This window comes from Salmo trutta, chromosome 40 (assembly GCF_901001165.1).
Source record: "Salmo trutta chromosome 40, fSalTru1.1, whole genome shotgun sequence".
Lineage (NCBI taxonomy): Eukaryota > Metazoa > Chordata > Actinopteri > Salmoniformes > Salmonidae > Salmo > Salmo trutta.
Genome location: NC_042996.1, coordinates 15009397 through 15026539, shown reverse-complemented (window position 1 = coordinate 15026539; position 17143 = coordinate 15009397). Strand labels below are relative to the sequence as shown.

The 17143-nt window shown below is 44.5% G+C and overlaps 1 protein-coding gene across 1 annotated transcript in view; it reads right to left on the bottom strand.

Annotated features, from left to right (window-relative positions):
- The window catches only part of LOC115180486 (cyclin-dependent kinase 17-like), a 34520-nt gene extending 17479 nt beyond the window's left edge, over positions 1-17041 (bottom strand). Inside the window, exon 1 of the mRNA XM_029742628.1 lies at positions 16695-17041. The gene's annotated coding sequence lies outside the window, so the exon portion shown is untranslated. The remainder of the gene's footprint in view (positions 1-16694) is intronic.
- Positions 17042-17143: the final 102 nt, after the last annotated feature.

The window sequence follows — 17143 nt, the reverse complement described above, 5'->3', positions numbered from 1 at the left end:
GGGTCCATGGCCAGGAAACTCCCCAGACCTTAATCCCATTGAGAATTTGTGGTCAATCCTCAAGAGGCGGGTGGACAAACAAAACCCCACAAATTCTGACAAACTCCAAGCATTGATTATGCAAGAATGGGCTGCCATCAATCAGGATGTGGCCCAGAAGTTAATTGACATCATGCCAGGGCGGATTGCAGAGGTCTTGAAAAAGAAGGGTCAACGCCGCAAATATTGACTCTTTGCATCAACTTCATGTAATTGTCAATAAGAGCCTTTGACACTTGAAATTATACTTCAGTATTCCATAGTAACATCAGACAAAAATATCTAGAGACACTGAAGCAGCAAACTTTGTGGAAATTAATATTTGTGTCCTTCCCAAATCTTTTGGCCACAAATGTACACTTGAGACACCATCTGTCTGTCTAAACACACGCACACACACACACACCATCCTTAAAATTCCTCTGTCATTCCTGATGGCATGTGTGTGCATTGCAGGAATCATTCAAATCAATGACTGTCTGGATCTGTGGCTGCAGTTTACCCAACCCCGACCCTAACACACACACACACACACACACACACACACACACACACACACACAGTATGTCCAGCCTAAGCTTATAAACTCAAATTACCTCCAGGCTTGGAAGTGCCGGTCAATAGGGCACAAGGTCAAAGAACGATCAGATACAAATATATAGTGTAGAACAGACATGCCTCTCTGTCATGAAGAGTGAGGAATCACATCAGCTCTATACATGACATTTCTATCTGTGCCCTCAAATATGCCCCAGGCCAACACATATAAAACAGATACAGCAGCACATCTCCCCTCACCAGTCAACCACTAATCTACCAATGAAAATCTATGAAACACTGTGTGTGTTAGGGGATTAGTCTTCCCACCCTTCACCCCCCACATGCCGTAACACCCACCATGTACCAGGCAGGGTGAAGGCAGGGACACTTTGAGGTCAGGTTTAAGCGCGCGCGCGCGTGTATGTATATATATATATATATATATATATATATGTGTGTGTGTTGCACGGGTATGACCTGGTTCTCTTCTCATCTCGGCTGGAGTTGATCTCATTAAAACAAACATAGTTCATGAAGGAGGGGTGTGTGTGTGTGTGTGTGTTTAGTTTTACTATCGTTGTGGGGACCTGAAGAAAAGTGGGGACATTCCACCAGTCCCCATAAGGAAAAAGCTTATTTTAGGCTTTAGGGTTAGGTTTACAATTAGGGTTACGTTACGGGTTAAGGATTAGGTGTAGAGTTAAGGTTAGGGAAAATAGGATTTGGGATGGGAATCAACTGTTTGGTCTTCACAAGGATAAATAAACGTGAGTGTGTGCATGCGTCTGTAGGTGTCTTAATTTGTTTAAGCACAACAAACCTGCTGGAAAGAGAGTCAGGGGAGATGGAGTGAGAGATGAAAGGAAAAGACGAGAGAGAGTGAGATAAAAACAGAGAGAGCAGGAGGGAGAGAGAGAGAGGGAGGTAAAAACAGTGAATAGGAGGGGGAGAGAGAGAAGGGGGAAAGAATTAACAAAAAAGCTGAGCAAACTAGAATGCTACTTGGCCCTAAACAGAGTACAGTGGCAGAATACCTGACCACTGTGACTGACCCAAACTTAAGGACTCAGTGAGCATAGCCTTGCTATTGAGAAAGGCCGCCGTAGGCCAACCTGGCTCTCAAGAGAAGACAGGCTATGTACACACTACCCACAAAATGAGGTGGAAACTGAGCTGCACTTCCTAACCTGCAAAATGTACGACCATATTAGAGACATACTTCCCTCAGATTACAGACTCCCATATCTATTGGGTGAAATACCACAGCAAGATGTGTGACCTGTTGCCACAAAAAAAGAGAAACCAGTGAAGAACAAACGCCATTGTAAATACAACCCATATTTATGTTGTTTTCCTTTTGTACTTTAACTATTTGCACATAATATGACATTTGAAATGTCTTTACGCTTTTGTAATGTTTACTGTTAATTTGTATTGTTTATTATCTACGTCACTTGCTTTGGCAATGTAAACATGTGTTTCCCATACCAATAAAGCCCTTAAATTCAACTGAGAGGGAGGTAAAAACAGAGAGATCAGGAGAGAGAGAAAAAAAGTGAGCAGGAGGGGGAAGAGAGTGTGTTCTGAGTTTACTAATACAATTTTCCAACAGAACATTCTCCATTTATCTTATCAGCCACACTCGTGGTCGTCCCCCCCCCCCCCCCCCCCCCACCCACCCACCCACCCACCCACCCACACACACGCCAATAAGGCAATGATACTAACGTTACTGACATGTTCATTATCATCCCAACAACTGTTTCCTTTTGCCAATGGGCAGAGTGCAGGACACAGGCCCGGTCATGTGGCTGGGACTGAGTATGCCTGTGTCTGCCCCTCAGAGCATCACTGTCCTTGGGCAGACAGGCTAGGAAAGTGGGCAGGCTGTGGAGGATTGGGTTGCTGAGACAAAGGTTGTGTCTGCTGCTGTGGGGAGTGACACACACACAGACACACTCACACACACTCTTTACCTGCTGAATGAGCTGGCAAGGAAATATGAGAAGAACTGAGGGCCAAGGAAGAAACAGCTGTCCTCCCATGTGTGTGTGTTGGGCAGTCTTCTATCCAACAACAACAAAAAACATACGCTGCTGATCCCATCTCCGCTAACTAGAGCAGATCCCTCTCTGCCACCCTGCAGCGTAGATATAGAGTTACTAGATTAGCTGTTCCCATTGGACAGGGTCCAGAATCCTGTATCAGCAGCACAGGGAGAAAACTCAACCTCTCTCTCCCTCCGTCTCATTCTCTAACTCACCATCTCTCTAGTGGTTGCACACACACACGCACACAGTATAGCAGGGATCATCAACTAGATTCAGCCGCAGGACAATTTTTTCTTGGGCAGATGGTCAGGAACATAATTTCAAATAATTTGTAGACTTCAAATTGACTAAAACATAAAAGTAATTTAAAACCTTGCTCACGTTGTATAAGATCACATACACCGAGTGCACAAAACATTAAGAACACTTTCCTAATATTGAGTTGCACGTTGCAGTTCTTGACAGAAACCAGTAAAGCCTGGCACCTACTACCATACCCAGTTCAAAGGCACTTACTGTAAATCTTTTGTCTTGCCCATTCTCCCTCTGAATGGCACACATACAAAACCATGTCTCAATGCTTAAAAATCCTTCTTTAACCTGTCTCTTCCCCTTCATTGACACTGATTGAAGTGTATTTAACAAGTGACATCAATAAGGGATCATAGCTTTCACCTGGTCTGTGTCATGGAAAGAGCAGGTGTTTTGTTCACTCAGTGTGTGGACAAAATAAAGATATACATCTTTGTTTTGCATGGTAATAGTTCAGAACAGATTTCCAAAATTAAAAATCACTTGGACCTGATTTGCTGGTGTTTGTACAGTCTTTTACAGCTAACAATAAATTTTTTTGAAAAACATCTACCTTTATATTTTTGCTCAGAAGACTTGGGTGGACATATAAAATCCCCCACGGGCCACCAGCTGGGGAAGCCTGCTGTACAGGTAGGGCTGCAAGATATGGGCATATAATCTAATTGTGTTTTTTTTTACCAAATATTGCAAATGTATTCCAACTCTATGGTTGGTGTTGTTTAGCATGACAACTAATGAAAAAGACCTGTAGAAGTTGTTGCGAAAGGGTAGGAACCAAAGTGTTGGTCAGAGTTTCAGGGATCCTTATTACATTTGAATGTTACATTCATGATGTTTAAAAACATGGATCAGCCTCGAGATATGGATATTGCAATTTTGATTAAAGTATGATACATTGTTTTTATTTAACCTTTACTTAACTAGGCAAGTCAGTTAAGAACGAATTCTTATTTACAATGACGGCCTAGGAACAGTGCCTTGTTCAGGGGCAGAACGACAGATTTTTACCTCATCAGGCTCAGAGATTCGATCTAGCAACCTTTCGGTTATTGATCTAGCAACCTTTTGACTATTGGCCCAACGCTCTTACCACTAGGCTACCTGCCACCCCTGTGCAGCGAGATAAGCACTCTCTCAGATACAGAGAACAGAGGGATGTAACAGAGACAGGTATTATCTCTGGGCCACACCAAAACAAAGAGCTCATTTGACCGGGCTGGGGGGGGGGGGGGGGGGGGGGGGGGGATACAGCATCTGAATGATGTGAAAGAGAAAGCACAGAGAATTCCCCATCAAACGCAATCCAACACACTGGCTGATGGGCTCTCCCCCGGTATCCCCCTCGTCTCTCCCCCTCTCTCTTATCAGCATCCCTTCAAAAAAACATGCATGCGCAAGCAGGCACACAAACAGCCTATACATTCTTCTGTGAAATCCTGACCCACATACCAAATCCAAACCAGGCACTCTCTCAGATCTTCCCTCGTTCCCCTTAGCCTGTCCTTCTGGGGGTCCCCCAGTGCATCGTGGGTAGGCCAGAGCTCAGCAAAGAGGAGGAGACATCAAAGGGCAGGGGGGGAGAGACAGCAGACGACAAGGCCTAATTAAGACTAATACACACTCACATCAAAGTCAATTCCTTCAAATTTGACAACTAAGACAGCTACCTTGAAGGCATGTCCCTAAAGTAAGATGCAGTAGTTCCACCCCCATTTAGGGAAATCTGCCTTGAAATTGAAAAAGAGAACAGCAACTTTTGTCCCTCTCCCTTTTGTCTCTCTCTGGACCCTGAACTCATCTCGTCACCATGGTGACCAAGGCCCCAGAGTCTATATTCTGCTTCCAAAAGATTAGGAGGTCTAGACTATCCCAGAACTCTCTCTGGCTGGTTGCTCTTTTCCCTCCAGTCTCACTCCCCCTCTTTGTCAAGTAACTAGGAAATATGATATAGTCGAATTAATATTCAATTGAAAATGGGAGAAAAATAATGGAATGAGAAAAGACGTATGTGAATATGTGGGTGTCGACGTGCGCGCGAGAGAGTGTGAAAGCGAGAGCGAGCAAGCGAAGGATAAAGACAGCGAGGAAAAGAGAAAGTGAGCATATTTCGAGTGAGAAGAACAGAATGGCGTCTTTGTGTAAGAGGCATGACATCACCAGGGTAACTCAAGACATGTACCGTTAGCTGAGGAAAGTACAGAGAAAGAAAGAGTGAAAGAACAAAGACAGAGCTGTACTGCAATTCAATACGAAACCAGGAACCCAAAAAAAGACCATGATTTTGAAATGTTCACAAAATGTAATCCATAGAAGGATCCTTTGGAGGAAGTTCTTGACATACGTATCTGAAAGCATAACTGCGAAATAATTCATCAAAGTTGGCCTCCTTTAAGACTCCATACTGTTTCATCTGTAGGCACTTCAAAGCAACAATTGGTGTCATATGAAGCTTTACCGCTTGCTCTGTAATATGAATAGTATATTGATTTCAATAACACGTTTTTACATTCATTTTGCTTACAAAAAAATCTAAACATGAATATAGAAAAATATAAATTTATTGTTGAACGTAATTATACTTTATGGGCAAATCAAAAGTTTCAGAGTGGGATCTCAGCTACTTTTGTTATGACCCAATTTGTAAGCCTTACCAACAGAGTGAATGTGAAAATGGATTCAAAATGGTCCCCTTCAGCTGGTGATGTGCAGGATGTGTAATGGCACAAGTAAAAGGAGTGCCGTGATTGGTTACATTGCCTACTGTGCCAATCTCTCTATAAAAACAGGTTATAACTTTAAAACTAGCAGAGATCCCACGCTGAAACTTTGATATGCCAGTACAGTATATTATGTTCAACAATATACAAAAAAAAATGCCAAATCTAAAATAATACTTTTTCAATATTTATAATTTTCCATATTCATACATGAAATGTACATGGGTATGAAATATAAATTCAATTCATATTTCAGAGCTTTGTAGCACCTACAGTCTTAAAGGAGGACTGGGTAAGGGCAAAATGAAATAAATATGCCAACTTTGATGAATTCGTTCTCAATTATACTTTTAGATACACATGTCAAATACATGTCAACGACCCTTCCTCCAAAGAACCATTCTATGTATTAAATGTAATAATTTGACCCGAGGCTAATGCGGTTAACATTGTGATAAGCTATTCAACCACACCCGAGGCAAAGGACTAGTACCTGTCCATAGGGCTGGGAGATATATCAAATAAGAATGTTGGTTTTAGCGTGATGTTCCAAATGCCTGTACCACAAGAATGCAATTTTTTGTTGTTTTGATGAGCGTTCTGAGTCTATTCAGAGCAGTTCAACTGTTCTACCTTGTTAGCGAGCAAATAGAGCCAAGTTGGTTAGACTTGAAATATAAAATGATTAGCTGGCTACTCACTAGCGAGTGGGCTTGTGCTTGAGAGATTGTTTATGAGACCCGTGTTCATTTTCTATAATGCCTGCTACCAGAAGTTGGTCATTATTGGTGGATCTGCATTACAATTTTAACAAAAAGGGCATTTTTATTGACAGACTTGAATGCCCGATCAGGGAATAATTTTAAAAAAGCAGGTTAAACTATTTTGATAAAATAATGTAATAATTAGTGGGTCGTCTGGTTGTGGAAGGCTTATATTTAGCCTAGGAGTAATTTTACAATCCCTGAATTCATTAGATTATTGCTGACTGTTTGAAATGTGGTGTATTGCCCTTTAATTGTGCAGCAAAGCTTATTCAGATAAATAAAAAAAAAGATAAAAAAAGAAAGAAATGGAGATATGATTTTTAGGCCATATCCCCCAGCCCTACCTGTTCTATCAGTCTGCTTGGTACATGGAGGTGAGTGACGGGCTATAGTTACAGGCTTAACCCTGGGCTAGCTGACATCACCCCTATGATATAAAGATCACAGACAGTCAGACAAACACACCTGTGTAAGAGAAAAGGGGGTACAACAGTGTACATGCACACAGTACGCACACACACACCAGTGCCAGAGGGGTTCCCTCATCTTGCAGGTGTGCCTTACTAACCAAAACCACCACTGTCGTCAAATGAATGGGATTAAAGACATGCAGACTACAAGATACTTCCGAGCCCTCACCCAAACACAGCATTACACCTCCTTCCTGGACCCTGAGGGAGTTCCATTAAGCTGAACCGCAGTGCACCGGGCTATGGCCCGTGACGTGAACGGCGGGGAAACAAAGTGAGGGAGGAGGGCCTTTCTCAAATCAATCAGTAATCTGCGCTGATCAGTCATGCTATCAACAAAATTATGTGGATATATTGAAGCAACATCTCAAGACATCAGTCACGAAGTTGAAGCTTGGTCGCAAATGGGTCTTCCAAATGGACAATGACCCCAAGCATACTTCCAAAGTTGTGGCAAAATGGTATTGAAGTGGCCATCACAAAGCCCTGACCTCAATCCTATAGAAAATTTGTGGGCAGAACTGAAAAAGTGTGTGCGAGCAAGGAGGCCTACAAACCTGACTCAGTTATACCAGCTCTGTCAGGAGGAATGGGCCAAAATCCACCCAACTTATTGTGGGAAGCTTGTGGAAGGCTACCTGAAACGTTTGACCAACGATAAACAATTTGAAGGCAATGCTACCAAATACTAATTGAGTGCATGTAAACTTCTGACCCACTGGGAATGTGATGAAAGAAATAAAAGCTGAAATAAATCACTCTCTCTACTATTATTCTGACATTTCACATTCTTAAAATAAAGTGGTGATCCAAACTGACCTAAGACAGGGAATTTTTACTAGGATTAAAATGTCAGGAATTGTGAAAAACTGAGTTTAAATGTATTTGGCTAAACTTCCGACTTCAACTGTATTTTACATAAAATATGTGTCAGAATTTTCAAAGTAGTTTTCATTGGGAAAGCAGATAGTGTTTTTATCAAAAGCAATCACTTTTGCATGTGAAAACACAGAATCCTACTCATTACACCACGTGCTTAACTTGTCACGTCGCTGGCTAACTCATTGATAGTGCTTTATAGTGTACCCCTCTGGAGGCAGCTCAGTTCCAAATCAAATACAATCAACGCTAACCCGGTTAAGCCCAAGGCATTCGTCAAATCCCCTCCCTCTCATCACTCCCCCTCCACACCATGAACCCAAACCTTGCCTTATCCTACACACAAACCACCCCCTTAACCAAACTTAGCCTTACCTCAGCTAGCCTACCAAACAACCTCCCCCAAAAACACAGATGAGATAGCAACATAAATAATGGAACACAGCCATTAGAGACATAACACTGCCTCCCCTCTGATCTTTTGACCTGCAGCCAGACTCAGGGGTGAGAGGTCGGGCATATCACCATGACAACCTGTGACCCCTGACCTTCCAAAACCCACACGAGCCAACCGGCTGAGAGGTAATGACTGCTGCTGCCAATAACCATAAACCAGTGCAGCCAGGGGGACAATCGTTCACAGTAATGTAATGGGATGTGTTAGCGCAAAACGCTGCTGCTAGACATCCGTCACACTGGTTGACTGGAACTGAGCCCATCACGCCAGCTCGCTCGCACACACACCTCTCAGTGTAAGGAGCTAAAAAGAGTTTCAGCGTGACTGACCCTGAAGGGATGAGCTGAAATAACAGAGCTAACGGGTAATGTACGTGTGTGTCAGTGTGTGTGTGAGAGAGAAAGAGAGAGTGTGTGTGTGTACATTAGAGGCCCTTGCGCAAACAGAGACAGAAATACCTATGTCCCAAATGCTGTAAAATCTCCTTCAGTGTGAGAGTGGAGAGAGGAAGCCAAGAGAGTGAGACAGAGCAAGAGAGGAGAAGAGGAGCGATCAGATCCTGTAGGGAAGGAGAGAAGTGGCACAGAAGGAGGGCAGAGAGAGAGAGAGAAGAGGAGCGATCAGATCCTGTAGAAAGGGAAAGAAGTGGCACAGAAGGAGGGCAGAGAGAGAGAAAGAGGAGCGATCAGATCCTGTAGAGAGGGAAAGAAGTGGAACAGAAGGAGGGCAGAGAGAGGGAGAGAAAGGAGATAAGAGTGGGGAGATAGGGATAGCGAAGGGGAGAGGGGATAGGTGAAAGGGGGAGGGAGGAGAGGAGGAGAGGGGCTGTGAAGGGGGTTATTTTTAGGACTGGGTACTGCATACTCACAGCTGAATACAGTGTGTTCTACAGAGGACAGGCATGCCATTATACACAGACAAGCATAAACACCACACAGGCACGTGGTCCTTCCCGCTCTCCCTCTTCACATTTGACATTTTAGTTATTTAGCAGACGCTCTTATTCAGGGCGACTTACAGTCTGTGCATTCATCTTAAGATACAGTAGCTAGGTGGGACAAACATCTCTCAGTCATAGATTTTTCCTCAATAAAGTAGCCATCAGCAAAGTCAGTCTGTCTGATCAAAAATACAAACAACCCACAGAATAAAGCAGGAAAATAAGTTATCAGAGCCCCATAGTGAGTGGCATGACACACACACGGTTTGAATTGGTGCCCAGATACTACAATGTCATCTGTGTGCAGCAAAAGCGGTTGGAAGGGGAGAAAAAGCACTGTGTGTGTGTGTGTGTGTGTGGGAGATAAGAGGATAAACACAGACTGGGCTATACATTATCCCCGTGTCAAATGGAGAGATGAACGGGACAGACTCCAACAGGACCCAGACTTCACCCCTAAACAGACACGCTCTCAGCCAGCTACACACAACCCTTCGGGGTTGCCTAGACCGCTGCCCTTTAACCAGCTTTATCAACGTCTCAGTCTCACATGACGACCCTTTGAGAAGACAAAAGACTCTGTGCTTCGTCGTCTCCCTCTGTGTGTGCGAGGAGCTGAAGGCCACACCGGTGCTGTTATTGAATCCCCTGTAGTCTGACAGCCAAGTCAATAACTGTCAGCCCATCCATCCGCTCTTCCTGTAGCACCTTCCTCCCACCAGTCCTCTCAGCCTTACACATCTTGCGATTTACTTCTTCTTCCCCTTTAAAGCCATGCCACACTAATGATGGATAACGAGCTGCTTCCAGACGACTCAGGACAGCCAGCCAGAGGAGCACAACAGGGAACGCGCGAGTGTGTCCCAAAACACGGGCTTCCTCTTTGCAATGAACAGCTGGAATAGTTCACATTGCACAGGACAGAGATAGGAGGGACACATGTACTGAGGGAAACACACACACGCCAGATGGATGTGAACATTAGCAGTAAAATGCCTAAGTTATCTGGAAGTGTTTTCCAACAACATGAAGAGCAGATCAATTATTTCATCCTGGCACGTTTCAATGGTTTATCACTTCACTGTATTTTCTTCCCACTGTTATCCTTTCCCTGATCTCTCTTTTCCTATTGATCCTCCCCTTTCTCACGACCTGCCCCAGTCCCCAACTCTAAACCACAAAGCCCTAGAGGACAGGTGTGCCCACCAGGTTCTACCTAGAGGTCGTCCCAGAGACACCCAGGACAGCACAGGTGGTTGTTGCGTCCCAGGGTCCCTCCAGCCAGTGCTGCTTCCTGTCTTTGTCCCGGTCATTCCAGGTGTGACATTCCTCGTCACCTGAGTGAGGGTTAGGAAGTCAGGAAGAGATACATTCCCACCTCCCTCTCAGGCCTCTCCGGAGTCTCAACAGTTTCAGCTAGTCTCCTTTTCTCTCCACGTGCTCTGATTTGGCTGTGAAGGCAGAACGGCTAGAAAATGAGACTAAGATAGGAAGTCCTTCATGAGAATGGCCTGCCTCTCAGCCATGTTTCCCCTTCGCTCACTACCTCCTCCCAATACCACTTTAACCCCACTTGCGGTCAAGACGACCAAGCATTCACAATGTTAATAATTTATCTGTATACAAGTGTCATCTTCGACACACACATAGCCTGCCACCCAAGTCCCTTCAAAAGAGTCCTGAGACTAATCGGCACCAAGATACAGCGACACACACACACACACACACACACACACACACACACACACACACCTACTGTACCATAGCAGAACAAACCCTTTCTGTGATCTAACTTCAGCTAGATTCAATTTCTTCAGCCTCTTGTCCGTTTGCTAACAAGGTTCCCATGACTTCCTACAGCTCCAGCGCTCCACAGTGTCAGCTGAACTAGTGAACCAGAGTCAACAGACTCCGTACTCTGCTGTACCTGTGCTGTACCTGTGCTGTACCTGTGTGCTATGCGGGTTGGGATATGAGGGTCTGTACAGCACTGTGAGGGAATGTAAACGATGTGCCTGTCAGAACAGGGTGCCATGCCCCACTAGCCCCCACTATGTGAAGTTACATAACAAGGTAGGGTTTTGTCCTGTTATCACAGCTGAACTCATGTTACTTTGTGTGTCTGTGTATAAAGTAGGCTGGTTGGAGATTACGGCTCCATCACCATTTCAGCGTGGCAGACAGGAAAGACTAACGCGACACCATCACTCTGTATTAGACACAGTCAGTCTGTGCTGTTGTGCCTGTGTCTATTTCAGGGAATTTCCCTACGAGTGTGTATAATGAGTACAGTATGTGAAGTGTGTATGTACAGTAATTGTGGTGTGCTTCGTGTATGAGTGCTACTGTTCGTGTGTGTGTGTGTGTGTGTGAATAATCCGTCTGTCTGCTGCTGCTCGGACAATGCCACCCTCTAATCTCCAGATTACAAGCCAATGTCCCAACCCCCACAGGGCAACACATGATGGGACAGTTTCCTCAGGGGGAGAGAGCGAGAGAGAGAGGGAAAAAAAGAGAGGACAAAGAAAGAATGTGTGAGTGCACACACACACAGTGCCGGTCTGTGCATGGTACCGGGGTGGTGTTAATCAGAACCTGGGCTCCTTCCAAAAGGGCAGCTCCAGTTCCCACAATGCCCCTCTTCAGACAACGAAAGGGGGGAGGGCATTGGGCTCGTCTACAGAAACCCCTCAAACCCCACCACGCCTCTCTCCAAACTCTTCAGGGGACAGAAAGGATATCCCTCAGTAGAAGGCAGCGTCCCATTCCCACCAGAACACACACCCACGTACATCAACTCGAGTCCAGAGCCATTCAAATAAGATGACATCAAAGCCAGATAACAATAGACTGATATTGTACTGTTGGCCTACACACACATTGCAGGCTGATATAAACGGCTGATTTCTGTATATGACCTCAACTCTCCATAGAACAGCAGGAAGGAAGCTGCGGCTCTGTTGCCATAGCAAGCCAAGGATATGTGCGTGTCTAACACACCTTGAAAGTACAGTCTATTAGTTTGCAGAGCAGTACACCAGACACAAACAGCGAAACCCGCTGACACAGTGCTAAAATACCATGACTAGTCAGCACATCATACCACTAATCAGCTACACTGAATGCCTTTTACAGTTGAGCCGTCTCCACCACAACTTCCTCACTTTCACTTTCAAACTATTAATAGACACAGAAAGAGATGATCCCCACCATACAAAACACACAAGCCCACCCCTCTCATTCCTTACATGGCTGACATAACTTCCATAATCAGCACGTGTGCATACGTGTCTGTCCCTCCACCTCCCCTCGCTAGTGCTGCTGATTCAGTCACCCATCTTTTAAAGCAGGCCTGGGAAAAAGAGCTGGTCAACAGTCATCTCACACACACACACACACACACGCACGCACGCACGCACGCACGCACGCAGCTCCTACGTAAGTGGAGATAAACCTAATGACTTATTGGCTTAGGCATGGCCACCCATCAAATGATCTCCATTACACTTTAATAGTGTATTGTCAATACTTAAGTCATGTAAATTGTCTATATTGCACACGACTATGACATTGGGAAAATAGCAATGATAGAAGTAACACCTCGGTGTATTCCATCTTACAGAATGCTGTTCTCTGGTTAGTTCTATCGCCGTCTGAACATTCCTTTACCTCTGTTCTAAGACTCTTTAATATGTCTGTGTGGGAGTGAGGCACACGCAGGCTACAATAATTACACTCATTATCAAGCCTACAATTAGACTGTCCCAGAAAAAAAAACATAATTGCTACGTGACCCAAAATACACCCAATGACAAAGGACTGTGTCCCGAAGACACATGGCATCAGATGATAAAGGGGGTCTTCATCAGCATCCACTCCTCTTCCTCCTCCTCCTCTTCCTCCCTGTCCTCCTCTCAGGAATCAGGAACTGAGGGAAAGCATCTGATTGCCCCTAATGATAATCTGATGTCACATTCCACACGTCCAGGCAAACAGTTTAACCCTTGGCTGACCAGACTGAGGGGAGAGGCGGAGGGCTGTGGGAGTTAGCCTGGCTTCCCAATCCATCCCTTCCTCCACACATAATCCTACTAGTAGGAATAGGGACGTGCACGCCTCACAGGCACAGAGACACACGCATGAACATTCCCACAAGGACTAAAGAGGAAGAAATTCACGGAAAATACATGTATATCTTGCTCTCTCGCCCGCGCACACATAAACACGCACGGGTTCATGCCTCAGTACAGTGTTAGCTATGTTTTCAGTGCTAGCTACAGTTCTGGCTGTGTGGCACGGTGTGTGCTGTAACTCTCGTCCCTAATCAATGAGCTTTCTCAAGACACAGTTACATAACACAAGATTAGGGCCTGATGTGATAGTGGGTGAGTGAGAGAGAGATATCGCGTAAATTGGGATGGATAGAAATAGAGAAAGCGCCTGGTTCTGTTGTCAATGGCAACAGTGTGTTCTAACCTAGGATGATCCTCTGTAAGCCTGTCAGTGAGATATCCTCCTCCCATAGCAGACAGGAACTTCATGAGCATACTGCGTACTTTAGCACATCTGCAGTGCGAATGTGTGCACTGCCATGGTGGGCATTTCTCTGTTAATCCCCCCCCCCACCACCAGAGTTAACATGTTCATATAGGGAGAATAGTCTGGATCCCAGTGGTGTAAAGTACTTAAGTCAAAATACTTTAAAGTACTACTACTAGTTTTTTGAGGTTTCTATTTTTGACAACTTTTACTTCACTACTTCCTAAAGAAAATTCTGTACTTTTTACCCCATACATTTTCCCTGACACCCAAAAGTACTCGTTACACTTTGAATGCTTAGCAGGACAGAAAAATGGTCCAATTCACACACTTATGAAGAGAACATCTCTACTGCCTCTGATCTGACGGACTCACTAAACACAAATGTTTTGTTTGTAAATGATGTCTGAATGTTGGAGTGTGACCCTGGCTATCCGTACATACATTTTAAAAAATTACTAAAATTGTGCAGTCTGGTTTGCTTAATATTTGTATTTTATTTTTATTTATCCTTTATTGAACTAGGTAAGTCAGTTAAGAACAAATTCTTATTTACAATGACGGCCTACCCCGGCCAACTCTGGGCCAATTGTGCGCCACCCTATGGGACTCCCAATCACGGCCGGATGTGATTCAGCCTGGATTCAAACCAGGGACTGTAGTGCCACCTCTTGCACTGAGATGCAGTACCTTAGACTGCTGCGCCACTCGGGAGCCCAATTCCTTTAAATTATTCGTACTTTAACTTTTAATACTTATGTATATTTAAAACCAAATAGTTTCAGACTTTTAATCTAGTAGTATTTTACTAGGTGACTTTCACTTGAGTCATTTTCTATTAAGGTATCTTTACTTTTACTCAAGTATGACAATTGGGTACTTTTTCCATCACTGCGGGACCATCTCCCCTCATCTCTCCTCCCTCAGACTTGATCTGCTGATTTGCATGTGAAGGCAGACAGACATATGGATTGAACATTTGTCAGACAGACAGACAGGGAGACACTGTGGGTATAGCAGGCAGAGGGTCCCGTGAAAAGAACACTCACAGAGGAACCTTCCCAAAGACAGAGGGAGAGAGAGGATGGTACCGCCTTAGAGTCTGGTGTCAAAGGAGGAGAGGGGAGTTGACACACACACAGAGACAAGAGAGACAAAAATAGAGACATTTAAATAAACAGAGTGAAAGAGAGAGGGGGCTGGCAAAAGACAGACTGTACAGCACGATATTCTTTGCAACTGCCATGAATATTCGACATGATCATATCTAATCGGACCTGAGAGGATGAGTGTGAGCCCTTTCATGAGTCATGACAGAGGAAATTCATGGAGCACCAGTCACCATCACTTCTGTATATAATCTGATTCTGTCTCTTATCTTTCCATGCACTTCACCTCTCAGCACTGAGACTGATCAATATCAAGGCTATCGTGGCATGGTGATATCAGCAGGGTTACACTGTAGCACTATAGAGAGAGAGTTGGGACAGAAAAATTAGGGTTTGGGTCAGTATAATTAGCCTGTGCTGAGGGATTGGTTTCACACAGACAGAACCACCTGGCTACATACCCCTGATCTGGGTCATTCTAGCTGCAGGGAACTGCTAGATCTAACCTGAGTGCATGTACACACATACCTCTGGCCAAGAACTAACTGACAACTACTAAGATTTGACACACATAGACACACCTATGGTGGATGAAAAAACACTCGCTGGACACCCGCAGTACTAGGGGGGATAGATGGAGGGAAGGGTGCATGTTCCAGCCCAGGGCCATATCAGCTCCAGAAGCACAGTTAAGGGATGTTCCAGACAAACATGTATGCTACACCACCACTGGAAAAAACATCACAGGGGTCAGAGGTCAAACGACACTGCTCCAATGAGACAAGCACTGGAGGACAAGTGTCATCATAACCACAAACGCACCTGTCAAAGTTTGGGTCTGCCGATAGGATAGGAAAGAGGGACATTTGGACAGAATATGTTGGCCTCTACAGACTACACTAACAAGGTATGACATTAATGGGGGATGTATCCTATGCCAGTGTGCTTGCCTGGTATCTTTGTGGCATGGTTTTCAGAGGGAAATCTGATCCATTTCCACCATGATATTGTTTCCCTGAGAGGCAGTCACAGCCAAGGGCTGCTACACTGAGATTAGACTGTGCCAGGTATTACTGTGGTCCAAGGAACCAATTCCTCATCATCACTATTACACACCAACAGTGACCCTAGTTCAGACATCTATCTATACGCTGTGAATTGTAACTTATTGGCCTAACAACCTTACATGCATTGTTAACAATGTACACAGAAGCCAATCAGTTTCATATACGCACATTTGACACAAACTTACAATGTGCGACACTGTTGGACACCTGTTATGGACCGCAAGGCCTAGAATACATTTTTATCTGAACGGTTCAGATAGGCTACAGCAAAACATCAAATTGGCAAAAACAAACGAAGCCAGTGTAACACTGAAAGTATTCTTTGTGTATAAAATGTGATGATATGCATCTAACTGGCATGGGTCAAGGCATTGACTATTTACACAATGTATACTCTACTCAGCACTTTCAATATAACCTACTGCATGCAACGTTACACGCTTCAGCTTTTCCTGGGTGATAGCCTGAAAGGTGTTGACAACATGGTGTTGAAAATCAAGTGGTGCGTAGCCTATAGGCTGAAGGCAAATAAACAACAATGGTATTGCCCATTGTAACCACTCACTAAGGTATTCAAACACATATGATTGTGTTAATACAACTCATATTAGTAGGTGTCCTGTATCTAGTCCTATTTTGACAAGCGAGCAAAATAGTTGGTCAACTCAACCAGACCCTTGTGGCGACGCAACATTGCCCACTGGTAACATTGTTTCTAGTCCTTTTAAAGCGGCATTTCAGTAGCCATTCTGGTGGATAGTGTGCTTGTAAACCTACATGAAGCCACACCATTTGGCTACTTACCAGAAACGATGTACGTTGCTTCGACCTGACTTCCACACCTCGATAGACGCTTCCTCGGAGGCCGGATGCCCGTCTTTCCACCCACCCGTAAAAACAGTTCGTCTACGTCTTGCTTTTCTCTTGCTCACATTATTCCGTACAGAATGTTCTCACATGAACACCGTTTTCAAAATTCAAATGATAAACATTACAGACCAGATTCCCGAAAGCTCACTTCTATGTCGAGCAGGGAGCTTATGGGGAGTGAGAACGGATTGTGTCTGTGGATGAACCGGTAGGGGTGCAAGCTTTGGCTGCCCGCATTCTGACGCCTCCGCCTATGCTGCTGCTGACATGGAGAGAGAGAGAGAGAGAGAGAGAGGGGGGAAATGAACTGAATGCGATTGGTGGCCGCCTACCAGCAGCACCAATATGGTCCTTCATTCAATGAGTAGTTTTGTAGCGCCTCC